Below are 17081 nucleotides of genomic sequence, written 5' to 3' on the forward strand. Positions count from 1 at the left end.
TATATATATATATATATATATATATATATATACACATATGTCTATATATGTGTATATCTAGTTATTTAATTGCTCCCTGCCCACTACAATAGAAATTATGGTAGTGTGGACATATTGGGATTCTGTCATAATTTGTGTACAGAATCTATATACATTTTATCGGGTGCATTGGAAAACCATCACTTCCCCCATAGAAAATGCTTCACTAGCAATGTGTAGATGTCTCCTGGTCACCCCATTGACACAAACACGGTTGTAGCTTTAATCCATTTTGCCATTGGGGAAAGAAATGCAGCTGCTTACAATTTTCCAAGTCATAAAAATGATCAGAAATTTTCTTTCATATAGTGTCTTTTTTCTATTATATGCTTAGCAATAGGGTTGATTTTCTTAAGGATAAAAGTATGCAAGCATTTTTCACAATTTTGGGGTATAGCAGAAATTTACTTTGCAAAGAATATTCAATCATGTTCAGAGAAAATCTTTAAGAAAACAGTAATGACTAAAGTGAGAAAACAACCTAATACTCCTAAATCTACCCAGCGTGTTTTGATTAGGAGAGACGTGTACACGTGACATTATTTAAACATTTGACCTTGCTAGTAAGAGAGAGAAAATATTTTGCTTGGTCTCAATTCATTATTAATGAAATACTACATTTTGGCAATGACTTTTTGTTTTGGAGACACAGGAACCACAAGGACAGCTTTATGTTGCCAAGAGCCTGGAGGAAGAGCCAGATCATTACAATAACTTTTTAACTCATCTTGTTTAGGAACCTCTCCCAGCATGCTAGAATGAAGTTTGCCATGTTGTTTTGCAACATTTTGAAAGGGGGGCAGCAACCAGCTAAATTAAATTTTGCATAGATAGATAGATAATAGGTAGATAGATAGATATATTGGTGAATAGATAGATAGATAGATAGATAGATAGATATGGGATAGATAGATAGAGAGATAGATAGATAGATCGGTAAATAGATAGATAGGGAAAGATAGATAGATAGATAGATAGATAGATAGATAGATAGATAGATCGATAGATAGATAATAGGTAGATAGATAGATATATTGGTGAAAAGATAGATAGATAGAGAATAGATAGAGGGCGAGCAAGAGTCTCTCCATTGTGTCCTCTCCATTATGAAGCCACAGTGGTCACTCTGCTTGCAGGATGGCTCAATATACAATGAAAAGGGACAGTGAGTGGCATAGCTACAGACCTATGGCTCCAGTGAAGAATTTGAATCTAGGGCTCCTTTAATAATATTATTATTATTACTATTATTATTATTAATATTATTATTAAACAGGATTTATATAGCACTAACATATTACACAGCGCTGTACATTAAATAGGGATTGCAAATGACAGACTAATACAGACAGTGATACAGGAGGGGAGAACCCTGCCCCGAAGAGCTTACAATCTAGTAGCCTCCACATCAATGGCCCCCACTGCAAACTTTTGACAGAGACCTCACTGCTTAGGACAAGCCCTTTCACATGGGGAGCACCACACTGCATCAGAGTTCTCCCCTTCACAGTCCCATTAGCAGTCATAAATGCAGATGGCAGTGGGGTCTTCTACTACTTTCTTCTTCTGCTGACTCTGACAATTGGCATCAATTTTTAAAGCATAGTCAAAAAAGAAAGTTAAAGATGGAAGATCCCCTCTTCTGACTCTGTATACAACAGTGAGTGGCCAGACCGTGGTCATGAGGAAGACCCCCATGGTGAGGAGCGCCGGATCTCAATCGAGATCTTTGCAACTTTTGTTCCTAAGGCACTGGGGAAAGCTGTACTGACGCTGGATTTAGCATTAATTAGTTAAACAGAGTAAAGTTTCCCTCTTTTTGTTACTTCTTTATCATTCTCAGAAAGGAACAACTAATATTAAGGAACATCAGTCTTAGAGTCTGTTAATGACCAAAGAAGAGAGTGAAATTAAAAATAATGCATGACACGAGCCTTGGTGTAGAATCTACCTACATACAAAGATGTTGGGGTTTTCTTTAAATGGAAGCAGGCACCCTATAAGGAACATTTGTGAAACCTGTATACCTTTCAATTGGGTTCATATAAGCAATTTGCCAGAAAACTAGTAGCGGGAATGAAAAATAGATTAAGGAATGGATTTATTACAATGAAAGGAAAATATATTGACGTGAATCTGAGAAACCAGAAACAACCTCACCCACCTTTTGCAATGGTGTTCAAAAGCCCTTCATCATTTCAATATAAGGAGGGCAGACAAAAGGTGATGGATATCCTCATTGGTAAGCAAGATTCTGGAAGTGTCAGCCTGTGAGGGTAAACGCCATAAGAGTAGACGAGTAGTCTCTTTAATGATCCGGTTGCTGGACTAGATCACTAGTGGGACATGGCCTTCCCCATTCTACTTTTTTCCTGGAAAAGGTAAGTACATTAACCAGTTTCCTTGGCCTTTACTTTTCTATTCAAGATACAGATTTTTTTTAGTATGCTATTGACTGCAGATTTGTAATGCTTTGAAAGAGCAGTAACATCACAATTCTCTAGCTTTCTTACTGCAAGCTGTGAATAGTTTCCTGTGGTTAAAACACAACTTACATTTTCACTAAATGAGTGTTCTTAATACCCAATTATGAAAAGGCTGTAATATATTTCTGTCTTCTCATCACTGGGCAAGGCTTGGCATATAGCTGTAATGTAATTATTGAGCAGATAATTGGAGGAGCTCTTCAAAAGGATGAACCTCTTTATTACAGAGTTTTTGGATAATTGAGTTCCATTTACAACCCACTACTTTGTCCATACTTTAGACAAAACAGCATTCAAGCAGACTTAATTAGCTTGGCACACCACTGTCTAAAATATTTATATTTACATTAACAGAACCAGTGGCTTTTAACTCTTGGTTTTAACAGAAACATTTTGTGCAATCTTCTATTCTTCTAAGACATCATTAGGCAAAATGTCAAGAAATTATTAACTCTTCTCCTTCTGTAATCTAAGTTACATAATATTTGACGAGGATGTGCTTTGATCACAAAGTCTTTCTTTCTCGTCTTCTAAAATATGGTAATAACTAGAGGTAAGGACAAAGTCTAAAGGGAACTTTTGCACACTATGAATCTGAGTAAAACCACGTGGTCTGCATCTCACACTAATCTGCAATACGAGACATCAGCATTTATTATACAGTATGACATTTATCAATGTAAACAGGGATCATCCAAGGGCAGTGTATGGGGAAGGCTCTGCAAAAAATAAGAGAAAATGCCAAAGAGCGATCCTTTCCCCCCACTATTTCATTCATTTCCCATTGAGTATATATTTTTCCAACACCAGTTCAAGTCAGTTCCCAGTCACGTTCTGAGTTTAGATTTACATTTAAACTAAAAGAACAAAAAGCAATTAGGAGGTAGATCTAATTGACAAAAGAAGAATGCAATGGCATGCACTGTTCAGTGTAGATCCTGGCACTGTATGTAACAGACCCAGCCACCAGAGACAATGGGTCTGATTTATTAAAGCTCTCTAAGGCTGGAGAAGATACACTTTCATCAGTGAAGCTGGTTGATCTAGAAAACCTGGAATGGATCTGGTCCAGGATTGAAACCATTTGCTAACAATAGTAAATGACTTTTAAGACATCCATTCCAGGTTTGCTGGATCACCCAGTTTCCCTGATGAAAGTGTATCCTTTCCAGCCTTGGAGAGCTTTAATAAATTGGCCCAATGTACTGCCAGGCATGCATCTCTGTGGATCTCCGGAAGAGATGCAAGGGCGATGGCAGCTTCTTAGTACATGGCAATGACAGGATCCTGGATCTGTCATGGCTGCATATACGTTAGTCTGCTCCATAACTGGCAAGTATGCTGTGCATGCTGATTATGGCATACGTTCCCCAGCTAACAATAAAAGTAAATATCTAAAAAGATAGAAATGCAATTCTTGCATCCAATTTAATCATTTTGTACCAATCAGCAATCATCACCCCTCTCTCTACAGAAAAAAGAGTGTTGCCTGCACCATATGCACAACTAGTTATCAGCTGAATCTAGGTGAGAAGAAGGGCAGCTTGAATTTGGAAAACAACATATAGATTTTATTGCCAATTATTCTCAGAGCCAGGTGCGTCCATTTATGTGTAGACTCAGCAGTTAGAGAAGAAACCTAAACAGGTATGGCACGTAAATTAATGCTAGAGCTAACAGAACACATCAGGTGACAAGCTGCTTGTTTTGACTGCTTTAAGGTAATGACCTAATTACACGGCAGGGAATAAAGTCTACTGCTCCAGCTATTTAGATAAGGTGCACTTGTGTTTACAAACTGGGTTGCAAAAGAAACTGAAGGTGTGTTTTGGGGGTGGGAATAAGGTGAAAAAGGCGTGTTTTGTGCAGAGTAAAACCCTGTACAGGTGAGAAGCTTAGTTATCCAGGTGTGCTAGCAACAAACTAGAACTATCTGCTGTTACTTCCTAAATCAGGTATGTGGTTTCCCTATATTTTATGTAAATGTTGTATGTGTATACAGGATATATTCTTCATTCTTCCTGATCCAGGGAAACTAGCTCTCCAGCTACAAAGAAAACTATCACAGTGTGCACTGCCAGCCAGAGGTGGGCTTTTATTTCTGTGGAAGCTGCAAAGCTCTACTCACCTTTCCAGTGTTTACCAGTACATTCAAATAGTATAGTTTATTTTTCCATCAGTTAACTGGTCAGAGGCAGCATTTTCTATGCTAGAACTTGAAAAGCAGCATGCTGTAAAGGTGAAACAGATTGTATTGATTGACTGAGAATAGTTAAACTCTATTATGTAAAACCTGTAGGTAAACTTTAAATTTAGAAATAAAGCAGTTCCCCTACTAAAAATATTTGAGTGACATCAGCATTGCACCAATGGTGTCCTGAACAGGAACAAAACTTATTTTTATTCCCAAACACATTAGCCCCTTTTACCTAAAAAAATATTTAGAAATGTAATTATTACAGGGCACTGAAAGGGCAATTTTTCAATCAGAATGAATATTTTGCTTTGTTTTGGTGTTGGGTATTTTTTGCAATGTGCATATGAGGTTTTTGGTGTAAGACTAAAGGACAAACAAGAAGATGACACCATTGAAAATTATTATTTTGTTACAATGACTGTCAAGGGGTGGGATATATTAGGAAGTAAGTAGACAAACCATTCTTAAAAGGTGATGTGTTGGAAGAATGAAAATGTGTAAACCTTTTGAGACTTTTCTAGTGTACAGTGATTGGTACCTACAAAAACTGGTCCAAGGAAGGAAAACCAATAAACCAATGATTGATGGGTGCCTACGACCTAATAATGCATAGAGGGTGGGGGGAAGGAGCCTATTCCATCTGGTCCAATCCCAAAAAAGAGCTACTGTAGCACCTTGCTGCAAAACCTAATGCTGGCCATAAGAGAAAGCTTCCGGAACACTTTGTACATCACAACTTGACATAAAGCTGCTGACAGTTACAACTGAGGTAATCAGAACTGATCCATGATCCATTCCTGTTCACCTGACCAAGGTTTGCTTCTGTTTACATTTTGCTAACAGGCCTTTCCTCCTGACCACAGCTTGCCCCTGCTCACCTATTGCTCACCTAGTGTCTACTTACCTACAGCTGTTTTGTGGCCTGCATCACCAGTCCAGAACTATCAGTACTCATTCCAATTCATGCCCCATGTTCCATGTCCTAATTTTCAGGGCTAGCAGGTTAGAGGTGCCAGAGGCTCCCTTATCATTCTCCAGCCAGGTATATGAAAGGAAGACATCATGCTCTATGGGAGGGAGACCTACAGAAGCAGTGGATCTGGTGCTAACATCTTGAAGCCAGATACCACAGAACACCTTCAGAGGTCTTGTGGAGTCCGTGCCTCAGTGGGTCAGAGCTATTTTGAGGAAAAAGGGAGAAAACATACAATGTTAAGCAAAGTCCTTTTTACTAGTTCACTAGGCAAAAATGAGCAGTTACCCTTTGCATTGTGGAATATTTTTTAATTTTCCCGGGATTTTAGTTTTAGGGCATGGCTGGCACTGATAGTTCTTTTATAAGATCTAAAATGTGATATAGAAGTACCTAATGTGCCGTTGCTGGAATCTCTGACATTAGAAAGCAAAGTCTATACCTTCTACAAAGAGACATAGAGCCTGATTTATTAAAACTCTTCAAGGCTGGAGAGGATACACTTTCATGAGTGAAGCTGGGTGATCCAGTAAACCTGGAATGGATCTGGTCCAGGATTCAAAACATTTGCTAGCGAAAAGCAAATGACTTTGAAGAAATCTATGCCAGGTTTGCTGACTCACCCAGCTTCATTGATGAAAGTGTATTCTCTCCAGGCTTGGAGAGCTTTAATAGATCAGATTTAGGGAGAACATGCTAATGCAGAATTCTGTTAAACTAAGGTACCATTATCACTACCAGACAATATTTACCTTAAGTGCACCCTGTAAACCAAAGGTAGCCAAATTAGTTTGCATTCATTTCCTTTCAGGACAATATTAGCTGTGACTATATAGAAATCTAGAATACTTTATGTGGCTGCTGACGTAGTGCAGTGAGCAGAATCCTACATGGGACTTTTTACAGTACCTGCACTTCTGAATTGCTGATGATTGTAAAAATAAAGCCAAAGTATTATTTTCTTTGTGTTAAAAACCATCTGCAAAAACAAGAAAAGTCCCCGGAGGGCAATCACCCTCCTGTCTCCTTTTTTCAGTTTGGTGTGTTTTCTTCTCAGGTTGAAATATTTGAAATTGTCATGTCAGTATTAGAAAAACTCTTAATGGAATACTCAGCTGAAACTACTAATATGTCAAAATGCATTATATTATAGCATAAAGCTGGTATCATTATTATTGTATTGTATGATAAACACTGAATCATTGTGAATTCTTTATCAGTAATAGAGTATTCAGAGGAATACAAGTGTTCCAAACAATGTTTAATTTATGTCATAATGAGAATCGATATGTTCCTAATAGTTAGTACCTCTGTTAGAGATTTAAAAAAAGTCAAGTTGTAAATTCTTGATTTTAACAGTTGAGAAAAAACAATCATAATCCATGTTGATGTTCTCCAGATTTTATAATCAATGGGTAGAGTTAGAAAAATCACCATTACTTCTACTGTCCATGCAGAAAAGGGCAGCAATCTCATCTCACAAACTGATTCACATGGACCTCTTTGCTCATCAGCTGGTACTCATATATACTTTTTTGCTCATCAACTGATCCACATAGACCTCTGTTTATAGTTTATTTCTATTCATTGTTCCACTAAATTGAATCCTGCTTGGAATCTGTGATTTTCCTCTGCCTGGCCACAAATAGGTCCCAGGTCGTAGGTCCTACTAGGCACTGTTGGACTATCATTCAAGGTGAACTTAATATAAAAATACTAGAATCTGTCACTGATATAGCTTTGTTTTAATAATTTTAATAAAGCTATGTGATTATATATATATAAATAATATAGCTAACATGGTGAACACACTGTTGGGAACCAAGCTGACTGGTTCCTGATCATTAGCAGAGACCTTGAGGTTATATATTGTTTAGTCTGATTTCAATTGTACTTGAAACTGCCACCATCCCTCAAGGGTTCAAATACGGTATCAAGAAATTTCAAAATATTAGAATTTCACGGCAGTTGAATCTTATAAAAATTTTTGCATTTTATTTACATCACTTTAAAAAAGGTTTATACATGCCTCTCCCCATATAGCAATTCAGGGGAAGTTAGACAACATCATACCATACATAGGCTGAGTATTTTGTGCACATTACATATGTAGGGATCATCAGACGCGTTTCGCAGACAAGGTCCGCTTCCTCAGGGATGTAAACAGTACAAGCAAAACAGGGTGTGTCAGCACAAAAAGGTTATTCACCTACAAGTGCACTTAGTCACTTGGTATGGAGGCAGGTATAAAGCAGAGTTAAAACCACAGCAACAGAGACAGAGGTGTCCAAAATTCAACATCCATCATACTGAGCAATTTGCAGTATTTGTCCCTTGAAGTTTTCAAAATTTGCCATTCAAACATCTATTTGGCCACTATATTTAGTAGGTTGTTCTTTTAAGTCAAAGTATCTAGTTGAAAAAGTAGGGAGACCGCCATCGTCTGTGATGCATCAAGTGCATGGAATTATGAGACCACAAGCTTTCCAAATCGCACAAGTAATACAGTGCAGAGCTGTATGCTCATTGCTGGAAAGGTGACATGTATTAAAGTTCTTATTGCATATGGCTTAGCTCATTCCTGCATTAATCTATTATACTGAAAAGAACAACAGGTAATAAATCTGTTAGGGAGAATTAAAAAACAAAAACTGTTGTGCTATTGCTAGTGGCAGACTGCAGCATACATAATCTGGTTTAAATAAAATACATGTTTGTTTTATAGCACCCAATTAAAATGTAGATCCAATAATACTACCGCATTAAATCAAGCATCTTGAATCTGAATTATTTTTTAAAGCCTATCTGCTAAAAAAGTTATACCAAGAATGAACAAACATTTAGTTTCTAAGTAAAGTGTACAATTTCTAAATCTATTGCTCAGCAAAAGACATAGCTGTGGTTATGTGACGTCACATGCTGTGTACATGATTTTTCTATCATTTCAATAACACAACAATATTAGCACTGCTTAAATTGAGTTTTGAATGATATATACATTTTGCATATTTTGCAAATAATTTCTTTACCCACATCATGATATAGCAATGTTCTGTTAACCATGCTGACAATACAGATTTTTTACACTTTGGTTTTTATCCCTGTATTGATTGCATCTTGAGGTTAGTTTATCAATTTTACGGTTTTATCATTCTTTCTGGTTCAACATAGTAAGCAAATTTATTTAGCAGCATGACATTGAATTAATTAGTATTTATTAGGAGAAGTAAACTCAAATGCCAAAAAAACTGCAACACATTTTATTTTTTAGAAGAAAATTCAGCAGACAACTGAAATAAATGGACTCCAGAACTAAATAAAAGGCTAAATTATGTGTTTTGAGTCTACCAGTAGGTGTCCACCAACAGACTCAATGTCAAAGGAGAGGTTAGAAAAGAATGGATCAATTAGACAATGCCTGTGCCACATATATCACATGGGAACAGTTGTGATCACCATAGGTTTTCTAATCTCTTTATACTATAATCTGGAAGTGCTTAGTCAATGGGCGCCTACCTTCCCAATAAAAATTATGCTGTCACCCAATACAGCTATGTCATCTAAAGTCTATAGCAAAGCTTTGCTCCATTTAGCATTGGGAGCCCAAGGAAATAAGGTACATTCTGGTATGGAGAAACACATGGCTTACTTCATTTAACATCTCTGAGCCAATCAACATTGTCATATGTTGAGCCCACAACCCTAGGTAAGCTTGTGAAATATGGTCAAGGATAGTCTTGACTTCACTTCCGCTAGCTTTACACATCAACAAAAGAAGCAAGAAAAGCAATTGTAGGTAAAACTAAAGTGCATTTTAGAAAAAAAATTTGTATCGAGGAATTATGGGTGTCATTTGGCTTTAGTACTTTTACTCCTCCGGACCTAAAGTTGTTGTGAGACATTACACCTGGTAATGTGTGTTACCATTCATTGTGCTACATTCTCCAATACATACTTACATACAATACATACATTCTACAATACATACTATTCAATGAATGAGCAATGCATAGCAGCACACTAAATCTGCATAGCCACATACATATACACTTAGCCTAATATTAGATGTATATTTTTTTTGTTTGTTTTATGCAACAAGCCTGGCATTTACAAAAAAAAGCTTTGCTTTGAGTATCAGCTTTGGTAAAGCAGTTAAACATCGTATTTACTATTTAACAATAAACAGTGATGTGTTTATTAAGATCACGTGTAGCGAGCTAGTGCTTACTTTTCACACAATGACTTACCTGTACTGTTTAGAGCTTTTGACATTAATAAAAACCTGTGTTTGCCGCAGGAAATGAACCAGGATTATCCCAGCACATAAGGCATTATGCAAGCTTTAGTAATATCACTGACAATATTAATACAGTGCTAAAGAAAAAAAAGAAACCCTAGTTATGATAAGAAAATGAGAGCTCAGCAAATTCAATATTGTTTATACCTAGCTTACGTCTTTTGCTATATTATTATGTGCTGCAGGATACAACAACAACCTGGCAATGTCTCTGCTATAGGTTACCTATAAGAAAAATGCAAAACTATGTTTCTGTGCGTCAGCATTCTTGAATGTAAATATTTTTTTTTGGTTATAAGTATGTAAAAAATTCAAGCCTCAGATAGGTGTATATTGGTCTATGGGATACACAGGTGAGAGGACGGGCAATTGCCCTGTTTTAATTTTTATACACAAGGCTGGTGTATGAGACTTATACCCCGCACATACACCAAGGTTTACTGCTCTAGCACGCAGACATACATGAAGTTCTGTACAACCATCAAAATATGTTATTACTCCTCCAATGTTTCTTTATTGAAATCTCTCCTCACTAATTTTGAAATGTTAGGCAAAGTTTTATTACTATACCATAGCCAAACGGTTGGTGTTAAGGTTGTAGTTAGGACAGGGAGGAGAAGTGTGAGGATTGGTGGTAAAGGAGTAGTTGGGTCAGGGGACTTTTAAAGTTGGAGTTACAGGGAGGGCTTGTAGGGTTAGATGGGGGTTGTTTTTATTGCTGGCAGCTCTATTCAGAAGCCACCGGCAAACAATTATAGTCTGGCACTTTGCTGCCAAAATTTAAATGTACTGCCTTTTTTTTATAAAGGCTGGAAAAGAATATAGTCAGACAAATATGCTTCACTTTAGACAGTTGTTAATGTATGAAATGTCCCATTTAAAAGCCCCCCCCCCCCTTTAGATTGCAGCCTGCCCCAGTAACAATGTTGATCAGGAATAATAAAGAGGGTTAATTTCCCAGCTCAGACCCTCTTCATTGAAATAACACTGCTACTACAATTCCCGGCATTACTTGCGTCTAGAAAACAGTCCAATGTGGGGCCACGCATAAGCAGAGAGCCCGCTGGTCTATAGACGTGAGTTATTTTAATGGAGCAGAGGGCCAGCTGCAGTCCATATTTAGGATTCTTTTGGGAGCCAAAAAAAAGGACATTGTGGGCCAGGTTATGTGCTAAAATAGGAGAAGGTTTTAGGGGGGTGCTGATTTATTGTAGCATGTTTCTGGTACTGATTGTCTCTGCGGACGGGTTTCTGGTGGTGTCAGTGGCATTTGTTGCCAACATATTATCACAATAGACACTTTTATGCCCACAAATTATAAAGAAACTCTCTACTGCTCTGATTATCATTATTATGTATTTAATCTTGATATATAGAGAAGCATAGGGGAACTTTTAAATAAAATAATCCAACCTAGGTGTCAACTACACTAAGTGCACCATTCATTTTGTTTGCACTGAATTGTGCCTTCTTGTAATTTTAAATGAAAGGATAAAAATGAAACCTGAGACTATATGGATTTCTAGGAAATGTCCACATATTACATCAGCTCCCAGATTTGCACAGGTAGTTTTACAATCTTGTTTGACTTTCTTTTATTTCATGTGAATCTTTGCACAATAAGTCCTGTTTGTGTTTCTTTTGCAGCTATCAGGAACTATAAGGAAGAAGACTGTTTGAGAACACTTCATTGGGCAGTTTACCCTGCAGGAAGTCTTCAACATGGCTTTTGTTTCTTTCTCTGTTGTGGTAAGAACATTCCTCATAATATATTTATTCTTGTTAACAATTTGTTAGCCAATAAAAATAAATAAAATAAATTGTAATTTATTTTATAATCTCACTGCTCTGGTTTTGCTATTCCCAGTTGTATGGAAGACACACATTCTATTTTAAAAATACTTCTTTTTTTCTGTGATTAAATAGTACCACAAATACTACAAGAATCACCAATTATATAAAAAAATATTATATATAAAAAAATGGATACATCCTTATATCACCCTTGGGCCACAATTCTTAGAAAATAGGGCAAGGATTGTTGAGGAAGACTTACAATATTTCCATCTATGCACATGTTGAATAATATAGCTTGAATAGATTCTGCATATTGATAATGACAGAGCATAGGCCAGGAAAAAAATCAGTTTGCTCTTATTTCCTCCAGCAAATTAATCTTTCTGTGTTTACAGTGGATAACTGTTCAATGAAAGTCACACACAATTCTACATTGCTTTTTGTGATCATCCTCTAATTAAAGGGTAACTCCACCTCACCAAACAAGGATTAGGGAGTACAAACTTTCTTTGATTTTATCATCTAAAACTGTGATCAAACTCTGCAGCCTCCTTTTTGTGACATGGTATGTAGTAGGCCATAGTCCCAGAAATATATTTGAATAATAATTTGATGAACTGTCACACCATAGTCTAATAATACTTTTAGTCAATGTGCCTTTTAAATGGCACTTCAGATGCTGCTGTCAGCCATACATGTTGGATTTAGATTACATTTCTAGCTCCTGGTATTCCATAAGGTTCAATAGCTGAACTTATTTGTGCATGAGCTTCCAAACAGTGGTACCTTGGTATAAGTCCTTAATCCATTCCAGATCCTTGGATTTATACCAAACACATTTTCCCTTAAGAAATAAAGGAAAAATGATTAATCCGTTCCCATGAAAATATCCTATTGTTATTGGCATAATATACATTGATGGGGCTGTATAAAATAATTTAAACACTGCTTAATACTAAAATACATAAATACAAAAGCAATTAGATGAAATAAATGAAAATGTAACCTCACTTTACCTTGCTGAGAAGAGTCGAGTCCCTACTAGGATGGTGCTGAGAGGGGAAGAGGAGGAGATGTTATGTAATTCAGAGAGAGTTATAGTGCGGGTTGTTCACTGAATGGTAGCAACTGGCAAACTGACGCTCGTGGCAGTCGTGGCTTTGTCTCGAGAGAGGTAAATAAGGGTAGCGCGGTGTTATGACTCATTTTAACCCATACAAGTTCAAGCACAAAGGTTGTATACCAAGCAAAATTTTTTGTGTCCAAACAGGACTTATACCAAGTTGGACTTATGCCGAGGTACCACTGTATATATATATATATATATATATATATATATATATGTCTGTGTTACTTTGCATGGTAGAGTTTAAGTTGCACTTACAGATGCAGTGACAAACTGTGCTGCTTGTGTCACAATATCACAATCAAAAAAAGAATAGATTTTATAGCAATGACATTTTTCAGTACTTAATATTCTGTTCATGATTACGATCAAATATAGGACTTAAATGTTATGCAAATTGCTGCATTCTGTTTTTATTTTCATTTACAACAGTGCCCCAATTTTTTATGAAACACTATACTTTGAAACAAGCAGAAAGGTAATAGCATGGTAGTGAAAATACAAACATAATAATTAAACAAATTACTGAATCTTGAATTGTTACATGCATTGTTAGAGACCAATTAGCAGAATTGTATTTGCATACACTTCACATGTAAATGCATACTTGTTCTACCAAAGAGAACTATAGTTACTATTCCCTGGATCATGTTCAGAAAAACATTATGGTTTTCTATTGCACGACACGACAGGTATTAAGTATATGCCATCCAAGCTAGTATTTTTGAGGCAGGGTTCTTTAACTGAAAGAAAAGAAAATGAGAATACAGAAATAAACTACTCAATGTTTGTTCAAGTTAGCAGATAGGTGGAATCTGGTAAGCTTCGTCAACTGGGCAGTTCGTATTGGACACTCAAGTACCGCATTGAAAACTAAACTAGGGACCATAAGTGCAAGTAAGCACTAGAAACAACTATTACATAATTGCAATGTCCACATGGATAACTATGTGGTCTTGCAAAACCAAAAAAGGTATAATTTGTTCCAAGTTCACATTTTTGTTGGCCATGGCAATACTTGCTTAGAAGATCGGTACCCATTTATGGGTAGAAACCTGGATAACTGACCATTTCTGGCTACAGCTTGTAAAACCTACTCTTTATAGTGGATGCTTCTCCAAAAGCTAAGTAGTCACTAGAAGGTTATATATGAAAGAAAGGCTTCATTACCTGCATTACCTGTTGTTAATTAAGTTCTTATGTTTAGCTTTTGTTAAGTTCAGAGTACATGGCAACAGGGATGCAGTGGGATAACAGGTGGTTGACTACGCCATTAGAGCCACAGTTCCAAATAAAGCACCAGCAGATAATTGGCTAGGGAATGTAGGGTACAAGGTTGCATGTCTTAAGTCTTTGAGGACCAATAATTGACCTAGATTTGCAATCTCAAAGGATCGGCATAATGAAAAGCAAGTATAATTATTTTTATTTGTGACCTTTGTAAAATCCTTGCCTAATAATCTCTAGTTGGCTGTCATTTTTTTTTACTTCTCTTGAAATACATCAGGCAGACACATATCAATTGTGGTTCTGTAAATCAACTGAGTAGAACTAATATTTTACAGTATGGGGGCTAATACATAAATAAAATAAATGCTGTGTGTGTCTTTGGTGTCTTACAACTTGATGGGTCTTTGAAGCTCTTCCATGTAAAGGAAACCAAATCACCAAAATATAATCTTTACCACAAATAGGTATTTTACACATTATGCATGCATGACCCACCATCAGAAATACTTTGCTTCTATCCCTGGAGTGTATATTGGCAAGGAATGGCTACACTAAGATGCAACAAAGGATGAAAAGTATTTGTTTTAGGAAAAGATAATTGTTTATGATGCTTTAGTATCTACAGCAATATGTTAATAAAATGCTTAAGCTATGAGCTGCTTGATTTCTGTTGTTTGCAACAATAATTTGTGATCTTGCAGGTGACAATGTTATGAGCGGCTGCTGTACAGATGTTCTGCATGGCTACTGCTGAGCAGGGTATTCTATTGTATGGGGAGGTGAGAAAAGGAAGGAAGATGAGCAGGGGGACAAGCAGCAGGTGCCTTGGCACAATGATTGTAGAATATACATGTAATATACAAATATATGTACTGACACTAGTTTTTTAACCCAAGACAATTAAAAATGACCCAATTCTAGCATCCATAATGAGCTTTAGTCACACACTATTACAATTTGTAAACTAAGATGTTTGAAAAGTCATTAGTTAACCACATAATTACAAATGCTTGTGAAGATGTTTGGATTTCATTAGTTGCATTACCTGGAAAGAGACAAAGCAAATCAAAGCTGAGCCAGGCTGACTTTGAACTGTACAACCATAAACCATTAATGTATTAGGCATCCTCATTTACTAAGATGAAAGGTCTGCTCTTCATTGAAAACAACTACACCCTGCCAGAAAGTCACTTTACCAAACCAATCCCATGAGAAACTGCTGTGCCTTTTTTTCTATAAAACAGCCTGATAATTGCTAGCGATGCTCAAATCTTTGTTTTGCTCGAAAAACTGGGCCACGTATGGCACGGCCTAAGTCTGTCTAATTCCAGTATCTAGGGCTTCCAGTATTGCTGTGAAATCCCTTTTTATCTAGCTGCATCATTCTTATCATGTTACCTAAATCTACAAAAACTACATGAGACTACTTAAAAATGGCCAGCATATAAATTTCCAATAACATTATATATAGATATATAGTTAGAAAATCTTTCAGTGAAATTACAGGCACCTCTGAATGGCGGAAGCCATCATTTTCACTTCCTAAGACACCATTACAGTAATGACTCCTTTATCTGAACTCATGCTTGTAATGGAAAACCTTATATTAATACATCTATCCAGTACCACCTTTATGGCGGTGAGTATTATGAGTGAGTATTATGTGATCCAGCACATCTGACATGTTGTTATAGATGTTTAGAGACACATGATAGAAATAATAGGAAATTATATACAAAGTATTAAGCTATGTACACATGTGCACTAATTGTGAAAGATCACAGAACAGTACGATGCATGAACGAATGTTGTACATACAGCACCGTTCTGTTCTATGCAGAGGGGAGGGGGAGAATGACGGAGCGGCACCCCGCTGTGCTCTCTCCCCTTTACTTGTATTAGGATCATTCATTGTCGTCCATCATCTGTGAATCCGCCACGACGGTTGTTCAGACGATGGACGACGAGCACTGTACACACGCAAGATTCTCGTCAGATATCAGCCCCTCGGATGAGAACCATTGCACGTGTGTACGTAGCTTAGACCTGACCCTGTGATTAACGTCAAATCAATTTACCTATTTTTCTGAGTCTCAAATGTTTACAAGTTATATAATCTTTCTGCTAATCAGACAGTTAGGGCCAGGTTTAAGTGTGGTAATGCTTTGTTGATTTTTAGTTGCTGATATGTTAAACAACTCTGGAGCAGATCTGAGGACTGATAAGGATCATTATTCCCACTGTGACCTGGAGCTCCTTGGCAGCCTTACAGCACCATTCTGAGCTCTCAAATTGCAAACGTTTTTGTTGCATAGAATGAATGGACAAATACAGAAAACATAGAATGTATATACAGCAGACTGCTATAATGCAGTAACTTGCACTGGTGCGGTGCCACGTCCACATTTTACGTGGATGAGATATTCTAACTACTTTAGCTCTAGTACCCCTTATACAAAGAACAATTTTTACATTTGCACAAAGGGCCTATATATTTACTGATAACCTTTTTATTTATTGTGAAAAACAAAAACAAATTCCTTTTGGCAATATTGCTTTGTAAAAAATATTTTTATTTTCTTTTTAAAATATTTTCCAATTTGTCCAATGTTAATGTAAAGAAAAGTTATATCTATTGTAAATGCAAAGTATGTTATGTTATTAATATTATTATATTATTATTATTATTATTATTATTATTAAACAGTATTTGTATAGTGCCAACATATTATGGAGTGCTGTACATTAAATAGGGGTTGCAAATGACAGACAGATACAGAGACACAGGAGGAGAGGACCCTGCCCCAAAAAGTTTACAGATTCTTTAACTTTATTCATTTGATAGGACACTCAAATGAGGTTTCTGGTACAAAGCATGCCAATTATAATATATTTCATTGTAGTTCTGTGTATGAAATTGTCTTTTGTGGTGTAAA

The 17081-nt window shown here is 36.5% G+C and overlaps 1 protein-coding gene and 1 long non-coding RNA gene across 3 annotated transcripts in view; one reads left to right on the forward strand and one right to left on the reverse strand.

Moving 5' to 3' along the window:
* Positions 1 to 17081, reverse strand: part of LOC140339672 (uncharacterized) — a 34832-nt gene that overhangs the window by 15121 nt on the left and 2630 nt on the right. The window contains exon 1 of one of the 2 annotated variants that reach the window (XR_011922505.1): positions 2204 to 4172. The exons of the other annotated variant lie outside the window; for it this stretch is intronic. This is a non-coding gene — a long non-coding RNA (uncharacterized lncRNA). Of the gene's footprint in view, positions 1 to 2203; positions 4173 to 17081 lie in introns of those variants that run through there. 2 annotated transcript variants of the gene reach the window in all.
* Positions 4347 to 17081, forward strand: part of RHOBTB1 (Rho related BTB domain containing 1) — a 57402-nt gene continuing 44667 nt past the window's right edge. Inside the window, exons 1-2 of the mRNA XM_072424472.1 lie at positions 4347 to 4480; positions 11640 to 11741. The gene's annotated coding sequence lies outside the window, so the exon portion shown is untranslated. The remainder of the gene's footprint in view (positions 4481 to 11639; positions 11742 to 17081) is intronic.

Source organism: Pyxicephalus adspersus, chromosome 10, assembly GCF_032062135.1.
Source record: "Pyxicephalus adspersus chromosome 10, UCB_Pads_2.0, whole genome shotgun sequence".
NCBI lineage: Eukaryota > Metazoa > Chordata > Amphibia > Anura > Pyxicephalidae > Pyxicephalus > Pyxicephalus adspersus.